This window comes from Tamandua tetradactyla, chromosome 21 (assembly GCF_023851605.1).
Source record: "Tamandua tetradactyla isolate mTamTet1 chromosome 21, mTamTet1.pri, whole genome shotgun sequence".
Lineage (NCBI taxonomy): Eukaryota > Metazoa > Chordata > Mammalia > Pilosa > Myrmecophagidae > Tamandua > Tamandua tetradactyla.
In genome coordinates, this window is record NC_135347.1 from 48,452,302 (window position 1) to 48,457,936 (window position 5,635).

Genomic DNA, 5,635 nt, shown 5'->3' on the forward strand with positions numbered 1-5,635 from the left:
TGTTATGTTCAACTAAAGATTTGTCCACACTAGTCTTAATTCTTTTAAAAGAAGCAGCCCATCTGCATGCTCGCAAACGACTGATTTCATGGCTGCCGTTTTTGAAATAGATAATAATATGACATCTCGTTTGGTGTTCAATTTTGGTCTTGAATGACAAAAGCTTACAAATGATATGTACTAAGTTTTGTATCTCTTATGGTGACCCACTGACAACAAGAAATGCACTTTGAGTTGTTTTTCAATTTAGTACTCATGATGAAATTGCAACAAACAATAAATCAAAAGTTACTTACTGAAGACTTCGGTGTAAGAAACTATGTACTCATGGATTGTCACCTGTGATGATGAACTATAAAGACTGGGGCTGGAAGTGGAGATGTGGATTTTCAGAAAGAAACTGCTGCATATATTTAAGAGTTGCATATAGTTAAGAACAATTTTTTGCTAATTGTTCTTAACCAAGACTGAATATGCAGGCCTTAGTTTCTTATGTTAATACTTCAAAGTTTCTTTGTGTGTGTCTAAAGATAGTGCTTCTGAGCCTTACTCTCCTATGAGTATCATACGACTAGCCTCTAGATCATTCCCATTTGATTTGAATATATATAAATAGGGATAGCAGCCTCTTTATTTCTCTTTACTTGCATTTAAAAAGTTAGTTGGCTACGTCAGCATTTATTGCTCACCTCTTTTGCCAGCTGGATTTCAGAGGGTTTATCTGACATATTTAAATCTTGATAATTTCATAAGCAAGTAAATTGAATGATATTTTATTAATGTATGATACTTAGTATTTATTGTCCAAATTAAGTTTCCTATTGGTGGTTCATTTATTTTTAGAAGAGAGAGAACATGCAAAATAAATGGTGTGTTTGGATATTTTTGTTCATTTTATAATTCTTCATAAACTATAATGAAGATATTTATTTACAAAGCTAATGGAAAGAATCATGTGACTTGATTTAAAGTTAATTACCCAATTCAGTGGGAAAATCCATGTTTGGATATTTCTTTTACACATTGTATAGTACTTTACAGATTTTTTTTAATTAAAAATAATATAACATTTGTTTTCAACAAAATGAGAAACTGGCTTTATCCTTTGGTTATAAATATAAAATGTAGCGGAGTTTTAGATGTAAATATTAGTCTATTTCCATCTGATTAACATGAAAACTAAATTCTGCCTGATGTAGTTTGATCTATACCTTCATATTCCTGAATATTCAAACTAGAAAAGATGAGACATTTTCTTTTTAAATTTACATTTTTTCCATCTTAGAATCATGGTAAAGAGAAATGTTTCTGAATAAATAGAAAATGGTGAAACAAAAAACTTTATTTCAGCCATTTGTTCAATTTTCCTACAGTTCACCTTAGCCCTAAGTTATTTCATTGTGATTTTTATTATAGGAAATATGTAGGTAAAAATGTCTTTTAGCAATAAAAATGACATTTTTTGTAAGAAAAAAAATCTGTACAAATTACTCTTCAGCTCCCCATTCTCTACCCTCACTGTATCTCCTGGTAACCTATACCCTAGATTTTAGCTCCATAAGTTTGCTCATTATAATTAGTTCATATTAGAGAAACCACACAGTATTTTTCTTTTTGTGTTGGCTTATTTCATTCAATATAATGTCTTTAAGATTCATCCATGTTGTGTCATAGGACTTCATTCCTTCTTACAGCTGAATAACATTTCATCATATTTATATACCACATTTTGCTTATCCATTCACCAGTTGATGGACACTTGGGTTGCTTCCATTTTTTGGCAACTGTGAATAATGTCACCGTGAACATCGGTGTGCAAATGTTTGTTCATGTCCGTGTCAAGCATTTTTTCCCCCATTTTTCTTCATAAAAGACTGCAATTTGAAGGGCCCAGGAGCTCTTTCTAGAACAAGTGGACAGATGAAGGAAGGGAGGCCAAGAAGAGAACATCACAATTCTTATAGGCACCTACTAATTCAACTGTGACCAGTAGGTGGCTTGTGAGTTCCTGAAGGCCGTGGAAGTTTATTTGTTGATGGTACCTGATGAAAGCACCAAGCTTGCTTAGCCTGAGTACAACCCCAGTTCATTTTTGAGTGAATCTGTGTCCAATTCCTGATTTTTTACATGTCTCCCTAAGGTGGTTTGAAGCTGTTATGTACCCCAGAAAAGGTCATGTTCTTTTAATCTATTCCTGTGGGTGTAGACATATTATAGGTGAGACCTTTTGATGGGTTATTTCAATTGAAATGTCCCACAGCAATCAAGGTGAGTCCCTAATCCCCTTACTGAAGTCCTTTACAAGAGGATAAAGAATGCACAGAAAAATCCCAGAGAGCTCAGAGAAGCCTCAGAAAAGCTGAGATACAAGCACGCACCTACAGCAGCTGAGAGAGGAAGCCACTGAAGCCAGGAGCTAAAAGCAACAAAACTGGGAGAAAAGGACCAGCAGATACCAACCATGTGCCTTCCCATGTGAAAGAGGTATCCCAGATGCTGGCAACTTTTTTTTTCAGAGAAGGTATCATCCTGTGGGGCCTTAATTTGGGTATTTTCATGGTCTTAGAAATGTACATTTGTAAGATAATAAATCCCTGTTAGAAAAACCACCTCGTTTCTGGTATTTTGATTCCAGCAGCTTTAACAAATCTAAAACACTCCCCAAAAGATATATATATCATATATATGTATGTATGTATGTACATATATGATGCAACATATACTGATAATTATACTTTATATATCTTTATTGTTCTTAATGTTGTTATTCTTTCCAATCTCCAGTGTTCTTCATCTGCCTACTGGGGCTCAGTCTCTGACCCCTAGCTGCATATCCTAGAGTCTTGAAAAGTCTTTTAAAGCAAGACTTCAAAGACCCTTTCATAAAAAGTGGAACATTAAATTCCTGAGATTCACACTCCAATATAGGTCTTGAATCCACAATACATAATGGTACAACTTGTGTATAATGTGAGACTCAGGGGACAAGAATCATGGAATGTCTTAAAGTCAGACTTGGCTTTCCCAGAACGACTGAGTTTGGTTATCTGGAGATGGTTATGGGAAAATTTTCTGGTTCTAAAAATCGAGGTTAATGTTGCTTCAGCAGGGGTCTAAAGGAATTGTAAAATGTGTTTTTAACAATTCTGTGTTTTGAATTGAACAAGTAAAATAAAATTAATAGACGCTTATTTTAGTATTCTGAATAGCTATATTGAATAGCACCATGTGATTTTAGTGCTTAAAGTTCCCGTTTATGTTGATTATCCTATTTGTACCAAAAAGTACAATGTTACAGTTGTGTGCTAGTCAGAAAAAGAACAAAAGATAATTTAGAGATGATGGTTTCCCATTAAGTAAAGAACAAAGGACAACATTGGTGATCATTTCAAATTGAAAAAAGAAATGGGAAGGAAAATAAAATCTTCAAGACTCATAGAGAGGGCGGGCCACGGTGGCTCAGCAGGCAAGAATGTTCACCTGCTGTGCCAGAGGACCCGGGTTCGATTCCCGGTGCCTGCCCATGTAAAAAAAAAAAAAAAAGACTCATAGAGATCTCTGCAAGTGAGCTCTATTTGTCTTGTGAGCAGTGACTTTGTTTCCATTAAATACAATATGTCCTCTAATTAATACAATATGTCCTCTAATTAATGGTACCCTAAACTAAACAAAATGTTAACTATTTTAAAACAATTTCTTTTGTTGAAAAAACTAAGTGATCCAATGAATGAAAAAGATGCTTGAAAAAATTTTAAATGATATAAAAGAAAGGTCAGTTCTTTGAATCATTGTTGTCCAATTTTCTATGCTTGATGATGTCCCACTGATATCTGAGGCTTTGTGCTGTTTTAATTTTTTTTTTCTTTCTGTTCCTGAGCCTGGATTATCTCAATTGACCTATCTTCAAATTTGCTGATGTTTTCTTCTGTTGGTTCAAATCTGCTTTGAGTCCCTTTGGCTAGTTTTTCATTTTAAGTTATTGTAATTTTCAGCTCTAGAACTTCTACTTGGTATCTCTTTATTGATATTCTCTACTTGGTGAGATATCATTCTCAAATCTTCCTTTAATTCTTTGGACATGTTTCCTTTAGTTCTTTGAACCTATTAATAACAGTTGATTTACATCTTGTTTAGTAAGTCCAATGTTTGTGCTTCTTGAGAGACAGTTTCTACTGACTCCTTTTTTGTGTATATTCAGTCATACTTTCCTGTTTCATTGTATTTCTCAAAATTTTTGTTGAGAAAACTGGATATTTTAAATAATATAATGTGATAAATTTGGAAATCAGATTCTCTCCTCTTTCTGGTTTGTCACTGCTAATTGTTGTTTTGTTGCTGTTTGTTTAGTGATTTTTCCAGAACTAATTCCATAAAGTCTGTGTTCTTTGTCATGTGTTGTCACTGAATTCTCTACTTTGTTGGCTCAGTGGTCAGCTAATGATTGGACTGAGATTTCCCTTAAAACCATGAAATGTTCATCTCCAAGGCTTTGCTATGGAACTCTTTGTGTGTTGGGCATGCTTTCAATGCTCCAGGAGAATGTCTACAACTCTACCCTAGCCTTCACATCTGATTGCACAGAGCCTTGCATAGAGTATCCAGGTCAGCCAGAAGAGAGATATTGAGGTCTTCTCTTCCTTGGGCATCTGCACTTGCACGTGACCAACTGGAGTCCTAAGAGTATATAATACTTTTCAAAGTCCTCTATGGACACCTCAATCCCCAGGTTTTGCCTTGAAGTTTTTTGGTTTCTTTTCCTATTAGCCCAAACTGGTTATGCTTCCTCAGGCAGCTGTGATGTTAAATGATAGCCACTGATTGTTTTCAACAAATGTCCTATAAGTAGGCTTTTCATGCAGAGTGAGCTCTGAGGCAGATTAGCTAGAGACAAGTCCTGTGACCTGCAGGATAGCTCAAACTGTGAGCTGCCAGAGAAATTAAATAATGACAGTTCTCTGGGGTGAGGAATCCAAACCCCTTTTGCCCCCTTAGTGGTTCTTAGTCTGCTAGTTTTCACAGCTGACATAGTTGTGAAGTTAATGTTTTTCAAGGCTACAGTGGAGCTGAGAGGAAGAAGCTAGAAAGAAGGAAGGTTTAATACCACAAGTCTGCAGTCTTTGCCAAGATTTGGCTGCTTTCCCAGAATAACCATACCTACTCCTCAGACTGTTGTAAGCCCTTTACTAATTTCCAGAATTCTGAAAAAGTTGATTTTGACCTTTGTTTCCCCCACTGTTCTTCTTGCTTTTATGGAGGAGTGGGTTTTTGGAGGTCCTTGCTTCACCATATTGGAAGTCAGTATTGTGTTTTTATAGTTAGAAGAAAAAAAAAAAACTCTTTCATGGTGTGATCTCCCTTATTTTTGCTTTGTTTAAAACATGGAAATTCTAATATTTAGGAAGTATCATATTTTTGCTCTGGAAGTTACCTTTATAAATATTATTATATACCTATTTTTTAGTTCTCTGTACCTTTAGACAGAATTCATTAGTTTCTCTATAAACAATGAAGAGTAGGCATTTTCCTCTTTCTTCCCTCTCAATTTCCTTTCCTCCATGATTCCATTTGAATAATAATGTTAATTTTCTTAATGTTCAATTTTTACCATTGAATCAACTTTTAATTGCTTGGTTTG